Genomic DNA, 18847 nt, shown 5'->3' on the forward strand with positions numbered 1-18847 from the left:
TCTATATGGCAGACCAATCCGAACTCATCTCTCGGCATGTCCAGCCCACTCATTATCTCAGCCAATCATGGCTAGTGAGAAGGTTGCTCACTTTTTCTGTGGCTTAACCAACAAGGCTCGTAATTTAACAATTTTATTCGTATTTACAGATGGAAAACAAGTTTGTTATTAAGGCACAGGAAAGTTCACATGTTCGAGAAGGCATTTCTGCCAAAAAAGACATTTTGATCAAAAATATTTTTTATGTTTTTATGTTCAAACGGCTCTCCTGTGAAGTCGTGACTTGCGAAATATACCTAGTTTCTTGAATTGGGTCACATATTCTATTGTATTGTATTGTATTGCTTCCGTATTCTGTAGTGTTACATTATTCAAATAAACCTTTAATTTCATATACAATCATTATACACTGAATGTAAAAAACTTAAGGAACACTTGCTCTTTCCATGACATAGACTGACCAGGTGAATCAAATCAAATTTTACTTGTCACATGCACATCATTCAAATAAACCTTTAATTTCATATACAATCATTATACACTGAATGTAAAAAACTTAAGGAACACTTGCTCTTTCCATGACATAGACTGACCAGGTGAATCAAATCAAATCAAATTTTACTTGTCCCATGCACCGAATTCAACAGGTATAGACCTTACAGTGAAATGCTAACTTACAAGCCCCTAACCAACAATGCAGTTTTAAGGAAATCATTTAAAAAAGTAAGAGATAAGAATAACAAATAATTAAAGAGCAGCAGTAAATAACAATAGCGGGGCTATATACAGGGGGTATCGGCACAAATTCAATGTGCGGGGGCACCGGTGTCGAGGTAATTGAGGTAATATGTATATGTAGGTAGAGTTATTAAAGTGACTATGCATAGATAATAACAGAGTGTAGCAGCAAAGAAGGGGGGGGCAATGCAAATAGTCTGCGTAGCCATTTGATTAGCTGTTCAGGAGTCTTATGGCTTAGGGGTAAAAGCTGTTTAGAAGCCTCTTGGACCTAGCCTTGGCGCTCTGGTACCGCTTGCCATGCGGTATCAGAGAGAACAGTCTATGCCTAGGGTGGCTGGAGTCTTTGACAATTTTTAGGGCCTTCCTCTGACACGCCTGGTATAGAGGTCCTGGATGGCAGGAAGCTTGGGCCCGGTGATGTACTAGGCCATACACACTACCCTCAGGCAGGGATGCAACCCGTCAGGATGCTCTTGATGATGCAGCAGTAAAACCTTTTGAGGATCTGAGGACCCATGCCAAATCTTCTCAGTCTCCTGAGGGCGAATAGGTTTTGTCGGGACCTCTTCAGGACTGTCTTGGTGTGCTTGGACCATGTTAGTTTGTTGGTGATGTGGACGCCAAGGAACTTGAAGCTCTCAACCTGCTCCACTACAGCCGCGTCGATGAGAATGGGGGTTTGCTCGGTCCTCCTTTTCCTGTAGTCCACAATCATCTCCTTTGTCTTGATCATGTTGAGGGAGAGGTTTTTGTCATTGCACCACATGGGTAGGTCTCTGATCTTCTCCCGTTATGCTGTCTCATCGTTGTCGGTGATCAGGCCTACCACTGTTGTGTCAAACTTAATGATGGTGTTGGAGTCGTGCAGTCATGAATGAACAGGGATTACAGGAGGGGACTGAGCACGCACCCCTGAGGGGCCCCCGTGTTGAGGATCAGCATGGCGGATGTGTTGTTACCTACCCTTACCACCTGGGGGATGGCCCGTCAGGAAGTCCAGGATCCAGTTGCAGAGGGAGGTGTTTAGTCCCAGGGTCCTTAGCTTAGTGAGGAGCTTTGAGGGCACTATGGTGTTGAACACTGAGCTGTAGTCAATGAATAGCATTCTCACATAGGTGTTCCTTTTGTCCAGGTGTGAAAGTGCAGTGTGGAGTGCAATAGAGATTGCATCAACTGTAGATCTGTTGGTGCGGTATGCAAATTGGAGTGGGTCTAGGGTTTCTGGGATAATGGTGTTGATGTGAGCCATGACCAGACTTTCAAAGCGTTTCATGGCTACAGACGTGAGTGCCACGGGTCGGTAGGCAGGTTACCTTAGTGTTCTTGGGCACAGGGACTATGGTGGTCTGCTTGAAACATGTTGGTATTACAGACTCAGACAGAGAGAGGTTGAAAATGTCAGTAAAGACGCTTGTCAGTTGGTCAGCGCATGCTTGGAGTACACGTCCTGGTAATCCGTCTGGCCCTGTGGGTTTGTGAATGTTGACCTGTTTAAAGGGCTTACTCACATCGGCTGTGGAGAGCGTGATTACACAGTCGTCCGGAACAGCTGATGCTCTCATGCATGTTTCACTGTTACTTGCCTCGAAGCGAGTATAGAAGTTATTTAGCTCCTCTGGTAGGCTTTTGTCACTGGGCAGCTCGCGGCTGTGCTTCCCTTTTGTAGACTGTAATAGTTTGCAAACCCTGCCACATCCATCCAGATTTGAAGCCGGTGAAGCTCGATTCAATCTAAGTCCTGTATTGACACTTTGCCTGTTTGATGGTTCATTGGAGGGCATATCGGGATTTCTTATAAGCTTCCGGGTTAGAGTCTTGCTCCTTGAAAGCGGCAGCTCTACCCTTTAGCTCAGCGCGATTGTTGCCTGTAATCCATGGCTTCTGGTTGGGGTATGTATGTACGGTCACTGTGGGGACCACGTCCTCGATGTACTTATTGATAAAGCCAATGACTGATGTGGTGTACTCCTCAATGCCATCGGAAGAATCCCAGAACATATTCCAGTCTGTGCTAGAAAAACAGTCCTGTAGTTTAGCATTTACTTCATCTGACAACTTTTTTATAGACCGAGTCACTGGTGCGTTGTAACGGCCGTCGTCAGAATTAGACCAAGGTGCAGCGGAGGATGTGTTCATCTTTAGAATTTTAATTGAAAAAGAGAACACTACAAAAATAAACAAAAGACAACAGCAAAACAGTCCTGTCAGGATACACACTAAAAGAAAACAATCACCCACAAAAACCCAAAGGAAAACCAGGCTACTTACAGTCGTATGAAAAAGTTTGGGCACCCCTCTGAGGCTGCATAATAATTTACTCTGTCGTCACAGAAAATGATCACAGTGGCATGCCATTCATTTTCTAATAAAAGCTGAGTTCTGGGGTATTGTCCAGACAAAGATTTTTAGTGTAGCAATATTAAGTTGTATGAAATTAAATCAGATGTGAAAAATAGGCTATGCAAAAATTTGGGCACCCTTGTCATTCTGTTGATTTTAATACCTGTAACTACTTAGCACTGATTAATTGGAACACACAATTGGTTTGGTGAGCTCATTAAGCCTTGAACTTCATAGACAAGTGCATCCAATCATGAGAAAAGGTATTTAAGGTGGCCAATTGCAAGTTGTTGTTCTCTTTGACTCTCCTCTGAAGAGTGGCAACATGGGGGCCTCAAAACAACTCTCAAATGACCTGAAAACAAAGATTGTTCAACATTATGGTTTAGAGGAAGGCTACAAAAAGCTATCGCAGAGTCGTAAGCTGTCAGTGTCCACTGTGAGGAACATAGTGAGGAAATGGAAGGCCACAGGCACAGTTCTTGTTAAGGCCAGAAGTGGCAGGCCAAGTAAAATATTGGAAAGGCAAAGGCGAAGGATGGTGAGAACGGTCAAAAACAGCCCACAGACCACCTCCAAAGACCTACAACATCATCTTGCTGCAGATGGTGTCACTGTGCATCGTTCAACAATTCAGCGCGCTTTGCACAAGGAGAAGCTGTATGGGAGAGTGATGCGGAAGAAGCCTTTTCTGCACACACGCCACAAACAGAGTTGCTTGAGGTATGCAAACGCACATTTGGACAAGCCAGCTTCATTTTGGAATAAGGTGCTGTGGACTGCTGAAACAAAGATTGAGTTATTTGGTCATAACAAGGGACGTTATGCATGGCGGCAAAAGAACACAGCGTTCCAAGAAAAACACTTGCTACCCACAGTAACATTTGGTGGGGTTCCATCATGCTGTGGGGCTGTGTGGCCAGTGCCGGTACTGGGAATCTTGTTAAAGTTGAGGGTCGCATGGATTCCACTCAATATCAGCAGATTCTTGGGAATAATGTTGAAGAATCAGTCACAAAGTTGAAGTTACGCCGGGGCTGGATATTTCAACAAGACAATGACCCAAAACACTGCTCAAAATCTACCCGGGAATTTATGCAGAGGAACAAGTACAATGTTCTGGAATGGCCATCCCAGTCCCCAGACCTGAATATCATTGAGAATCTGTGGGATGATTTGAAGCGGGCTGTCCATGCTCGGCAACCATCAAACCTAACTGAACTGGAGATGTTTTGTAAGGAGGAATGGTCCAAAATACCTTCATCCAGAATCCACACACTCATTAGAGGCTGTAGGAAGCGTCTAGAGGCTGTTATTTTAGCAAAAGGAGGCTCTACTAAATATTGATGTGATTTTTCTATTGGGGTGCCCAAATTTATGCACCTGTCTAATTTTGTTTTGATGCATATTGCACATTTTCTGTTAATCCAATAAACCTCATTTCACTACTGAAATATTACTGTGTCCATCAGTTATTTGATAGATCAAAATGAAATTGCTGATCCAAACACCCAATTATTTATAAATGGAAATCATGGAAATTGTCAGAGGTGCCCAAATTTTTTCATACGACTGTATGTGTGACTCCCAATCAGCAACAACGAACTACAGCTGTGCCTGATTGGGAGCCACACACGGCCTAAAACAAAGAAATACAAAAACATAGAAAAATGAACATAGAACGCCCACCCAATGTAACACCTTGGTCTAACCAAAATAAAGAACAAAAACCCCTCTCTATGGCCAGGGCGTTACATGCGTCCTGCTTTAATTTTTGCTTGTAAGCAGGAATCAGGAGGATAGAATTACTGTCAGATTTGCCAAATGGAGGATGAGGGAGAGCTTTGTATGCGTCTCTGTGTGTGGATTAAAGGTGGTCGAGAATTTTGTCCTTCTGGTTGCACATTTAACATGCTGATAGAAATGAGGTAAAACTGATTTAAGTTTTCCTGCATTATAGTCCCCAGCCACTGGGAGCGCCGTCTCTGGATGAGCATTTTCCTGTTTGCTTATGGTGGTATACACCTCATTGAGTGCGGTTTTAGTGCCAACATTGGTCTGTGGTGATATGTAGACAGCTACGAAAAACACTGATGAAAGCTCTCTAGGTAGATAGTGTGGTCTACAGCTTATCATGAGATACTCTACCTCAGGCAAACAAAACCTTGAGACTTCCTTAGATATCGTGCACCAGCTGTTGTTTACATATATTCATAGGCCCCCGCCGCGTGTCTTACCAGAGCCTGCTGTTCTATCCAGGTGAAAGCTATGATCCCTTATTGATGTAACTTGTTAAATCCACTTCAACCAATGTAGATGAAGGGGAGGAGACGGGTAAAATAAGGATTTTTAAGCCTTGAGACAATTGAGACATGGTGAGACAAAATATATAAGTGCCTATGGTAGTAAGTGCCAGGCGGACCGGTTTGAGTGTGTCAAGAACTGCAATGCTGCTGGGTTTTTCAGGCTCAACAGTTTCCCATGTCTATCAAGAAGTTTCCCAAAGGATATCCAGGCGACTTGACACAACTGTGGGAAACATTGGAGTCAACATGGGCAAGCAGCCCTGTAGAATGCTTTCGACACATTGTAGAGTCCTTGCCCCGACAAATTGATCCTGATCTGTGGGCAAAAGTGGGAGCAACTCAATATTAGAGAGTTGTTCCTAATGTTTTGTACACTCAGTATACACATACAGTACCCGTCAAAAGTTTGGATAGGCCTACTCATTCCATTTTTTTTTTACTATTTTCTACATCGTAGAACAATAGTGAAGACATCAAAACTATGAAATAACACATATGGAATCAAAAAAGTGTTAAACAAATCAAAATACATTTTAGATTCTTCATAGTAACCACCTTTTGTCTTGATTACAGCTTTGCACACTCTTGGCATTCTCTCAACCAGCTTCATGAGGAATGTTTTTCCAACAGTCTTGAAGGAGTTCCACATATGCTGAGCACTTGTTGGCTGCTTTTCCTTCACTCTGTGGTCCAACTCATCCCAAACCATCTCAATTGGGTTGAGGTCGGGTGATTGTGGAGGCCAGGTCATCTGATGCAGCACCATCACTCTCCTTCTTGGTCAAATAGCCCTTACACAGCCTGTAGGTGTGTTTTGGGTCATTGTCCTGTTGAAAAACAAACGATAGTTCCACTAAATACAAACCAGATGGGATGGTGTATCGCTGCAGAATTCTGTGGTAGCCATGCTGGTTAAGTGTGCCTTGAATTCTAAATAAATCACAGACAGTGTCACCAACAAAGCACTCCCACACTGTCTCACCTCCTCCTCAATGCTTCACGGTGGGAATCACACATGCAGAGATCAGCCGTTCACCTACTCTGCGTCTCACAAAGACGCAGCAGTTGGAACCAAAAATCTCAGACCAAAGGACAGATTTCCACCAGTCTAATGTCCATTGCTCATGTTTCTTGGCCCAAGCAATTCTCTTCTTCTTATTGGTGTCCTTTAGTAGTCGTTTCTTTGCAAAAATTCGACCATGAAGGCCTGATTCACTCAGTCTCCTCTGAACAGTTGATGTTGAGATGTGTCTGTTACTTGAACTCTGTGAAGAATTTATTTGGGCTGCAATTTCTGAGGCTGGTAACTCTAATGAACTGTTCCTCTGCAGCAGAGGTAACTCTGGGACTTCCTTTCCTGTGGCGGTCCTCATGAAAGACAGTTTTATCATAGCGCTTGATGGTTTTTGCGACTGCACTTTAAAAAACTAGCAAATGTCTTGAAATTTCCGCATTGACTGACCTTCATGTCTTCAGGTAATGATGGACTGTCGTTTCTCTTTGCTTATTTGAGCTGTTCTTGCCATATGGACTTGGTATTTTACCACATCTTCTGTATACCACCCGTACCTTGTCACAAAACAACTGATTGGCTCAAACACATTAAGAAGGAAAGAAATTCCACAAATTAACTTTTAACAAGGCACACCTGTTAATTGAAATGCATTGCAGGTGATTACCTCATGAAGCTGGTTGAGAGAATGTCAAGAGTGTGCAAAGCTGTCATCAGGAAAAGGGTGGACAATTTGAACAATCTCAAATATAAAATATATTTTGACTTGTTTAACACTTTTTTGTTTACTTCAAGATTCCATATGTGTCATTTCATAGTTTTGATGTCTTTACTATTATTCTACAATGCAGAAAATAGTAAAAATTAAGAAAAACCCTAGAATGAGTAGGTGTGTGCAAACTTTTGAATGGTACTGTATAAGATGTAAGGGTGTGGTTGCTGTCTATTTATACCCTCATGTAAAGAATAAGTAATCAATGCAAGACATACAGTATGTTAAATTGTGTGTAAAATGTGTGAGTGTGTGTGGGTGTAATGAGAGGGGGATGTTGAGCGAGAGGGCGGCCACAGTATCAGTGGTTGTGAATCACTCCTCCGCACTACGTTCTTGTAGGATTTGAGTGGGCATTCACACACACACACAAACACACACTGAGTATACATATATACAGAAGTATGTGGATACCCCTTCAAATGAGTGGATTCATACTATTTTAGCCACACCCATTGATGATAGGTGTATAGAATTGTGCACACAGCCATGTAATCTCCATAGACAAACATTGGCAGTAGAATGGCCTTATTGAAGAGCTCAGTGATTTTCAACGTGGCGCCGTCAAAGGATGCCACTTTTCCAACAAGTCAGTTAGTCAAATTTCTGCCCTGCTCGAGCTGCCCCGGTCAACTGTAAGTGCAGTTATTGTGAAGTGGAAACGTCTTGGAGCAACAACTGTATGGGCTGTTATTGTGAAGTGGAAACGTCTCTGAGCAAAAACGGCTCAGCCACAAAGTGGTAGGCCACACAAGCTCACAGAATGGGACCGCCGAGTGCTGAAGCGTGTAGCGTGAAACAATTGTCTGTCCTTGGATGCAACCATCACTACTGAGTTCCAAACGGCCTCTGGAAGCAAGGTCAGCACAAGAACTGTTCGTCGGGAGCTTCATGAAATGGTTTTCCATGGTCGATGAATTGGTTTTGCATTGTCGAGCAGCCGCACACAAGCCTAAGATCACCATGCGCAATGCCAAGCGTCGGCTGGAGTTGTATAAAGCTCGCCGCCATTGGACTCTGGAGCATTGGAAACGCGTTCTTTGGAGTGATGACTCACGCTTCACCATCTGGCAGTCCGATGGTAAAATCTGTGTTTGGCGGATGCCAGGAAAATGCTACTTGCCCAAATACATAGGGCCAACTGTAAAGTTTGGTGGAGGAGGAAGAATGGTCTATGGCTGTTTTTCATGGTTTGGCTAGGCCTCTTAGTTCCAGTGAAGGGAAATATTAATTATACAGCGTACAATTACATTCTAGATGATTCTGTGCTTCCAACTTTGTGGCAACAGTTTGGGGAAGGCCCTTTCTTGTTTCAGCATGACAATGCCACCGTGCACAAAGTGATGTCAATACAGAAATGGTTTGTTCGAGATCGGTGTGGAAGAACATGACTGGCTTGCACAGAGCCATGACTTCAATCCCATCGAACACCTTTTGGGATGAATTGGAACGCTGACTGTGAGCCAGGCCTAATCGCCGAACATCTGTGCCCGACCTCAGTAATGCTCTTGTGGCTGAATGGAAGCAAGTTCCCGCAGAAATGTGTCAACATCTAGTGGAAAGTCTTCCCAGAGTGGAGGCTGTTATCGGAGAAAAGGGGGGACCAGCTTCATATTAATGTCCATGATTTTGAAATGAGATGATCGACGAGCAGGTGTCCACAAACTTATGGTCATGTAGTGTACCTCCCATTATATTCAGGCTCCAGGGGGATGGAGATCACTGTACTGTACAGATCACAGTATATACAGTACGAAACAGTGGCTGTATGTAAAGGGCCTGGGCTGCCTGGGAGGCTGGAGACAAGGTTCTCTAGGGGAGAGGGATACAGGACAAAGCAGTTTAAAATGTAATGGGGAGAATCCTCCACGCCCATCTCTTTCGATAACCAATCAATATGGGGGAATCAATCTGAAAAAGATACCCCCCTTCCTTCATATAACACATGCCTGTAGGACTTCCTCTACCCCTACCAAACCCCCTCCTCTCCCTTCATCAAGTTCTTTCTTCCCTTTCCTTTTCCATCCATCCCTCCTTTATCTTCTTTATACGTTCTCCATCTCTATACAAACACCTGCTCTGGAACATATGAAAAGAGCTATCTCGTTGCCAAACCACAGTATTCCTATATTCCCCTGTAGTGTGATTCCAGTATTTGGGAATGGTGTATCCCAGGGGGAATGGTGTGGGATTTCTGAATGGGATTAGTGCTTATCCTGGTTAGCAGCTGCAGACATCCCGCTGTGCCTCGGGACGCGTTTCAGGCAAAGTGGAATTCTCCATTGATTTTTTACTGAACTGCACACTCAATACAATACCCATGGCCTGGTCTGGTCTTATACTCACAGCTCTGTTACACCTCTGTACTGCTCTCTGGTGGCCACATTGGTACACTGCATCCACACATAAAGATAGAAATGGGGCTTACTCATGAGTGCAATGGAGTGTTGAGTGGAGTTGGAATAGAAATATGTATTGTGGACAGCAGAAATTATTTTCTATCATGTAAATTAGAATGAGTAACAGATCGATTTGTGAGATTTGCGAGACAATATGTGTAAACGTGTGTGGGGGCTCTAGAATCCGCATGCTATGAACCGTGACTAAATCGTCCCATGGTTCCTGGCTCCTGAATGAAACACATTCAGCCCAGAGGTGAGTTCAGGTCAGCATTGTAAATATAGTGTATGAAACCAACTACGACCAAGGCAGTTATAAGATTAGACAGGCAGATTGTCAAACTTAGGTAGTATGTGTTTAAGACAGGCTCATGAATACTGAGGTCAGGACCTTGAGTTGACAATAATGTGGTTGAGTTATTGAGAAAAAGGGCAAAATGGTAACAACATAGTAATAACATCTATATTACATGTTTGTTGCTTTGGGATTCATTATAACAAGAACCACTAGGATTTGGAACCAGGTAGTTAACAATGATGTTGACTCTAGTGAAACCTGCACATACCATAAAGTATCCAATGTTACTTACTACATAATCTCAATTAACCCATAACTCAAATGTTGCATAATTTATGTTCACGTAATCTGTCCACAAGAGATTACTTGCTACATAATTACCATATACAAATACCAAAATGAAAGAACCTGAAAATAAATCATTACCTATTTTCCTCACTAGAGGACAGCAGAAAGGAGGGGATGCCAATTCTTGAGTTAAAAATTGCCCGTTGTTTTCTATGAATATTATTTCACTCATTCATTGAATTTCAAATCACTTCCTGAATTGACTGAATTGAAAATGGAAATGTCCCAACCCTGGTGTCTGTGGCAGTGGTTTTGGCAGTGTCTCAGTGGAGAAAGTCACCCAGAGATGATGATGTAAGGCTGGATGGATAGTGAGCTAAGAGCCTCCTCCTCCACAGTAAATGTCTCTCTGGTTCTAATAATGCTGAGATAGAGTGGCATTGTTTTCACTATGCCTTCCCCTCCTCTCTGCTCTCCGACACAAGACTGCCTCATTGTCTCTATAGGTTACGGTGTGTGTGTATGTCTGTGCATGCGTGTGTGTTTGCCTGCGTGAGGGTGTACAGTGCCAGGACGTTACGAAAATGGGTGAATAGCGCACTCTGTGGATGTGACCTAAGCGTTAAGCACTAGAGACAGACACAGATCTTTATCTGTCCAGAGCTGAAAACATTTACCAAGCAGGGCATGGAATGCAAAACTCCTACAGTACTGACTACTCTTTCACATCCCAAGCAGCACAACTGGCTTGTGCTAAAATAATTGATAGATTTGTAGCACACACTACTAGTTTCACAGTCAAGTTTAGAGATAATCCAAATAGCAACCATGATCCCTCAGAATGTCATTACCAGCGTTAGTGGTTTGCTTTATATGATTCATTCAAATAACCACAGTTATGGGATTGTTATTCCAACGGCTGGCTTTGTAATGTTGACATCAATGATTTATCTAATTGTCAGCCCTGCAACCACTTTGGCTACTAAATGAGTCCCGCGTAGTCTGTGTCAGAGAGAATGCCCACACAATTAAATACAGTGCATTCGGAAAGTATTCAAACCCCTTGTCTTTTTCCACATTTTGTAACGGTACAGCCTTATTCAAATTTTTTTTTAAAGCAATAAAAAAAACATACATTTACACACAATATTTATACACTGCTCAAAAAAATAAAGGGAACACTTAAACAACACAATGTAACTCCAAGTCAATCACACTTCTGTGAAATCAAACTGTCCACTTAGGAAGCAACACTGATTGACAATAAATTTCACATGCTGTTGTGCAAATGGAATAGACAACAGGTGGAAATTATAGGCAATTAACAAGACACCCCCAATAAAGGAGTGGTTTTGCAGGTGGGGACCACAGACCACTTCTCAGTTCCTATGCATCCTGGCTGATGTTTTGGTCACTTTTGAATGCTGGCGGTGCTTTCACTCTAGTGGTAGCATGAGACGGAGTCTACAACCCACACAAGTGGCTCAGGTAGTGCAGCTCATCCAGGATGGCACATCAATGCGAGCTGTGGCAAGAAGGTTTGCTGTGTCTGTCAGCGTAGTGTCCAGAGCATGAAGGTGCTACCAGGAGACAGGCCAGTACATCAGGAGACGTGGAGGAGGTCGTAGGAGGGCAACAACCCAGCAGCAGGACCGCTACCTCCGCCTTTGTGAAAGGAGGAGCAGGAGGAGCACTGCCAGAGCCCTGCAAAATGACCTCCAGCAGGCCACAAATGTGCATGTGTCGGCTCAAACGGTCAGAAACAGACTCCATGAGGGTGGTATGAGGGCCCGACGTCCACAGGTGGGGGTTGTGCTTACAGCCCAACACCATGCAGGACGTTTGGCATTTGCCAGAGAACACCAAGATTGGCAAATTTGCCACTGGCGCCCTGTGCTCTTCACAGATGAAAGCAGGTTCACACTGAGCACATGTGACAGATGTGACAGAGTCTGGAGACGCCGTGGAGAACGTTCTGCTGCCTTCAACATCCTCCAGCATGACCGGTTTGGCGTGGGTCAGTCATGGTGTGGGGTGGCATTTCTTTGGGGGGCCGCACAGCCCTCCATTTGCTCGCCAGAGGTAGCCTGACTGCCATTAGGTACCGAGATGAGATCCTCAGACCCCTTGTGAGACCATATGCTGGTGCGGTTGGCCCTGGGTTCCTCTTAATGCAAGACAATGCTAGACCTCATGTGGCTGGAGTGTGTCAGCAGTTCCTGCAAGAGGAAGGCATTGATGCTATGGACTGGCCCGCCCGTTCCCCAGACCTGAATCCAATTGAGCACATCTGGGACATCATGTCTCGCTCCATCCACCAACGCCACGTTGCACCACAGACTGTCCAGGAGTTGGTGGATGCTTTAGTCCAGGTCTGGGAGGAGATCCCTCAGGAGACCATCCGCCACCTCATCAGGAGCATGCCCAGGCGTTGTAGGGAGGTCATACATTCACGTGGAGGCCACACACACTACTGAGCCTCATTTTGAGGACATTACATCAAAGTTGGATCAGCCTGTAGTGTGGTTTTCCACTTTAATTTTGAGTGTGACTCCAAATCCAGACCTCCATGGGTTGATAAATTGGATTTCCATTGATTATTTTTGTGTGATTTTGTTGTCAGCACATTCAACTATGTAAAGAAAAAAGTATTTAATAAGATTATTTCTTTAATTCAGATCTAGGATGTGTTGTTTAAGTGTTCCCTTTTTTTTTTGCAGTATATATAAATAAAAGGAAATATCTTATTTACTTAAGTATTCAGACCCTTTACTCAGTACTTTGTTGAAGCACCTTTGGCAGCGATTATAGCCTTGAGTCTTATTGGGTATGGTGCAACAAGCTTGGCATGCCTGTATTTGGGGAGTTTCTCCCATTCTTCTCTGCAGATCCTATCAAGCTCTGTCAGGTTGGATGGGGAGCGTCGCTGCACAGCTATTTTCAGGTCTCTCCAAAGATGTTAGATCGGGTTCAAGTCTGGGCCCTGGCTGGGCCACTCAAGGACATTCAGAAACTTGTTCCAAAACCTACAAGGCCAGCATCCCGGAGTCGCCTCTTCACTGTTGACGTTGAGACTGGTGTTTTGCGGGTACTATTTAATGAAGCTGCCAGTTGAGGACTTGTGAGGCGTCTGTTTCTCAACTAGACACTCTAATGTACTCATCCTCTTGCTCAGTTGTGCACTAGGGCCTCCCACTCCTCTTTCTATTCTAGTTAGAGCCAGTTTGAGCTGTTCTGTGAAGGGAGTAGTACACAGCGTTGTACGAGATCTTCAGTTTCTTGGCAATATCTCACATGGAATAGCCTTCATTTCTCAGAACAAGAATAGACTGACGAGTTTCAGAAGAAAGTTCTTTGCTTCTGGCCATTTTGAGCCTGTAATCGAACCCACAAATGCTGATGCTCCAGATACTCAACTACTCTAAAGAAGGCCAGTTTTATTGCTTCTTTAATCAGCACAACAGTTTACAGCTGTGCTAACATAATTGCAAAAGGGTTTTCTAATGATCAACTAGCCTTTTAAAATGATGAACTTGGATTAGCTAACACAACGTGCCATTGGAACACAGGAGTGATGGTTGCTAATAATGGGCCTCTGTATGCCTATGTAGATATTCCATTAAAAATTAGCCGTTTCCATCTACAATAGTCATTTACAACATTAACAATGTCTACATTGTATTTCTGATCAATTTGATGTTATTTTATTGGACAAAAAATGTGCTTTTCTTTAAAAAATAAGGACATTTCTAAGTGACCCCAAACTTTTGAACAGTTGTGTATATTTTATAAATTTTAGAGTAAGGCTGTAACTTAACAAAATGTGGAAAAAGGGAAGGGGTCTGAATACTTTCCGAATGCACTGTATGAGTGAAAACACTGTTTGTTGCCAGACAAGGCCCTATGAGCACAAGACATTGAGAAGACGTAGTTGGGGTCAGCTAATCTCTTTCATCAGTATGTATGAGATGCTAGCTAACTCACACCAGATCAGGCAGGAGAGGTCTTGGCCTGGTGCTTTCAGTAGGGGAGTTTTAGGGTTGGAAGACCTGGTGCTTAGGTAGGGGAGGGTTAGGGTTGGTATATATACAAACTACATGGGTCAGTAAGTATATATAGAACACATGGATCGCTGGCACATTATTTGTCTGTTTACAGTGTGTAGTGTGTGGTGTGTAGGCCAAAAATATAATACCGGAGCTGTGGAGTGTGCAAAGGCTTTAATGTTTAGAACACATTGCTAGAAATAACTAAACATGTAATGTATGCGTTGATATGGCAAGTCATGCTCTCTATACAATAGATTTCTATGTGACCACTATGCAATGTTGCTTAAATCTGAAACAAAGAGTGGAGACCATTCTAAAACTCTTCTCTCTTCCTACAGTACTGCAACATAGCGTCATTTAGCTACCCTGTACTTATTGTGGATTCATAATGCTGCTGTGGGCCCCAGAGAGAGAGCGAGAGAGAGAGAGCGAGAGAGAGAGAGAGAGAGAGAGAGCGAGACAGCGCGAGAGAGAGAGAGAGCGCGAGAGAGAGAGAGAGCGCGAGAGAGAGAGAGAGAGAGCGAGAGACAGAGACAGAGAGAGACAGAGAGAGACAGAGAGAGAGAGACAGAGAGAGACAGAGAGAGACAGAGAGAGAGAGAAAGAGAGGGGAATGCCTAACTAAGACCAGTCTGAACATGTAGTCCTGTGGTTCAGCAACACTAGGCAGTAGTGATGTCATGTTAATGTCTGGGACTAGAGTACACACTCAATAATGCCTTTGTGTAGGAGCTGCTGCTCACATTGAAGGTATGTACACTGAGTTTACAAAACATTAGGAACACCTGCTCTTTCCATGACAGACTGACCAGGGTAATCCAAGTGAAAGCTATGATCCCTTGATGATTTTTTTAAGCCTTGAGACAATTCTGACATGGATTGTGTATTTGTGCCTTTCAGAGGGTGAATGGGCAAGACAAAATATTTAAGTGCCTTTGAATAGGTATGGTAGTTGGTGCCGTGAGCAACGGTTTGAGTGTGTCAAGAATTGCAACGCTGCTGGGTTTTTCACACACAACATTTTCCTGTCTGTATTAAGAATGGTCCACCACCCAAAGGAAATCCAGCCAACTTGACACAATTGTGGGAAGCATTGGAGTCCACATAGGCCAACATCCCTGTGGAACACTTTTGACACCTTGTAGTCCATGTCCCAACAAATTGAGGCTGTTCTGAGTGCAAAAGGGATGCAACTCCATATTAAGAACGTGTTCCTAATGTTTTGTGCACTCAGTGTATATAGGTATATACCTACAGGCTACTATATACCTCCATACAACAGACAGATTGTAATGAGCTCTTTCCTCAGGTATATTCCGTGTCAACACTTTAGCCCTCAGAGGAACACAAGGACAGGTCTAACGTGCTTTCATCACACCATCCTTCCATTCCTCTGAACCAAAGAGGAAGAAAGAGAGACGGTAGGAAAAGACAGAAAAAGAGAGAAATCCCAGGTCCACCAAATTGCTGATCTGATTGGTCACTCTGCCCATCACTCAGACAAAGAGCCAGTAGATTCACTGAGACCTTCACTACTGACATCAGACAGAACCACAAAAGGCCAGGGTGGAGGGTCCAGATGTGTGTTTGTGTTTTCTTTGGCTGATGTGGCCTGTAGAAAGGGCAGCGTGACTCTAGTTCTGAGGTAATCAGAGCAAGGGTCACTGGGAGAGAGAGAGACAGAGGTCTCGATTCAACCCAACCTGCTGTTCACTGTTTACTCTCTAGAATCAAAACATAAATTTTTCCAAAAATCACAGAATTATTTTGGGCACTGTAATTTAATTACCTCCTGCCTTAGGTAGATCCCTCCAGTTTTCAGAGATGAGTGAGTGTGTGGATGCAGGAGGTGGTTTGTAAACGAAGTTATCTAATAAATATGGCCACGGTAGGTGTGAATTAAACTGAACAAGAGTGGCCCTTAGAGAGCTAGAAGGCTGGGTTTATTTAAGGTGTTCCAGACTGCTGCTGGAGGCTAGAGCTGTGAACCTGGCTCTCTGGGGGCCTCAGGTGGAGAACAGAAGAGCTGGGGGATCCACCATCACTGGCTATCTCACATCACAACAGCTGATAACTTCCTTCACAGTTATTGTATGTTATTACTAATAAACACACTCAACTATGCTGCACTTAAAATACATGTACAATTCTGTATAAAAAAAGAGTGCTTCCATCATAAGACATTCATTCCCAGTGACTATCACCTATTTCACTGTGAACACCTTTAGTCTTTGATGTTAAAACAAATCGAATGTATGTGAGAACTACTTTAAACAATTCAAGAGTTATGATGCAGAATGTATGTATTATTTACTGACAACTCTAACCATAAAAGGCATGGAACATTTATGAAATATTAATCAATAATAAACTATCATAAGGGGTATTACAAGTGATATTAACTGTATAGTATTATATATCAGCCGAGATGTATTTACAGTGCCTTCAGAAAGTATTCACACCCTGTCAGAAGGTGAGTGTAGCTGGTGCATGAAGTCAGGCGCAGGAGAGCAGAATGAGTGAGCAACGTACTTTACTCAAAAAACAAAGGCACAAGGTAAACAAATACACCTGACCAATAACCAATGGTAAACATTACACACGGGTGAACACAGCACCCGTCGAAAAACCAGCCATCATGAACCGAACATAGAAATAATCACACACAACAAACATGGGGGAAACAGAGGGTTAAATACATGAACATGTAATTGTATAATGAAAACCAGGTGTGTAGAAAATAAAGACAAAACCAATGGAAAATGAAAGATGGATCAGCGATTGGTAGAAGACCGGTGACGTCGACCGCCGAACGCCGCCCGAACAAGGAGAGGGACCGACCTCGGCGGAAGTTGTGACATACCCCTTTACTTTTTCCACATTTTGTTGTGTTGGAATTCGTTTTTTTTTGTCAAAATTCCATACAAAATACTCTGGATTGTCAAAGTGGAAGAACAATTCTAACATAAAATAATCAACACATGTTAGAATCCCCTGTGAGTCTTTCTGGGTAAGTCAAAGAGCTTTGCACACCTGGACTGTACAATATTTGCACATTATTCATTTTTTAATTCTTCAAGTCCTGTCAAGTTGGAAGTTGATCATTGCTAGACAGCCATTTTCAACTCTTGCCATAGATTGTCAAGCCGATTTAAGTCATAATTGTAACTAGGCAACCCAGGAACATTTGATGTTGTCTTGGTAAGCAACTCCAGTGTATTTTAGCTTGTGTTTTAGGTTATTGTCCTGCTGAAAGGTGAATTTGTCTCCCAGTGACTGTTGGAAAGCAGACTGATCAAGGTTTTCCTATAGGATTTAGCCTGTGCTTAGCTCTATTCTGTTTCTTTTTATCCTAAAAAAAAACTCCCTAGTCCTTGCCGATGACAGGCATACCCATATCATGATGCAGCCACCAAAAGTGGTCCTCTGTGATGTGTTGCGTTGGATTTGCCCCAAACATAACTCTTTGTATTCAGGACATAAAGTACATTTCTTTGTCACATTTTTTGCAGTTTTATTTTAGTGCCTTGTTGCAAACAGGATGCATGTGTCACAAGCATCGAAAGGGACAGACCAAGGCGCAGCGTGTTGAGTGCTCATCTTCTTTTATTATGAGAGAGAACACTTAAACAAAATAAACAAACGACAGTTCCGTAAGGTACTAACTATACGAAAAACAACCACCCACAACCCACAGGAAAAAACAGGCTGCTTAAGTATGGCTTCCAATCAGAGACAACGAAAGACACCTGCCTCTAATTGGAAACCATACTCGGCCACACATAGAAAATGAACATAGAAAATGAAAACTAGAACAAATCCCCATGAAACAAACCAACCCCAAAACACACAAAAACAACACCCCCTGCCACGCCCTGACCATACTACAATGACAAATGACCCCTTTTACTGGTCAGGACGTGACAGCATGTTTTGGAATATTTGTATTCTGTACAGGCTTCCTTTTTTTCACTCTGTCAATTAGGTTAGTATTATGGAGTAACTACAATGTTGTTGATCCATCCTCAGTTTTCTTCTATCACAGCCATTAAACTATGTAACTGTTTTAAAGTCACCACTGGCCTCATGGTGAAATCCCTGATAGGTTTCCTTCCTCTCAGGCAACTAAGTTAGGAAGGATGCCTGTATCTTTGTAGTGACTGGATGTATTGAAACACCATCCAAAGTGTAATTAATAACCATGCTCAAAGCGATATTTAATGTCTGCATTTTATTTTTACCCATCTACTATACCAATAGGTGCCCTTCTTTACAAGGCATTGGAAAACCTCCCAGGTCTTTGTGGTTGAATCTGTGTTTGAAATTCACTGCTCAACTGAGGAACCTTACAGATAATTGTATGTGTGGGGTACAGAGATGAGGTAGTCATTAAAACATCTTGTTAAACACTATTATTGCACACAGAGTGAGTCCATGCAACTTAATATGTGACTTGTTAAAGCAAATATTTACTTGTGAACTTATTTCGGCTTGATATAACAAAGGGGTTGAATAGATATTGACTCAAGACATTTCAGCTTTTCATTTTTAGAAATTTGTACTTTGACATTATGGTATTGGGGATTATGGGTAGGCCAGTGACAAAAACAATCTCAATTTAATCAATTATAAATTCAGGCTT

This window comes from Salmo trutta, chromosome 4 (genome assembly GCF_901001165.1).
Source record: "Salmo trutta chromosome 4, fSalTru1.1, whole genome shotgun sequence".
NCBI lineage: Eukaryota > Metazoa > Chordata > Actinopteri > Salmoniformes > Salmonidae > Salmo > Salmo trutta.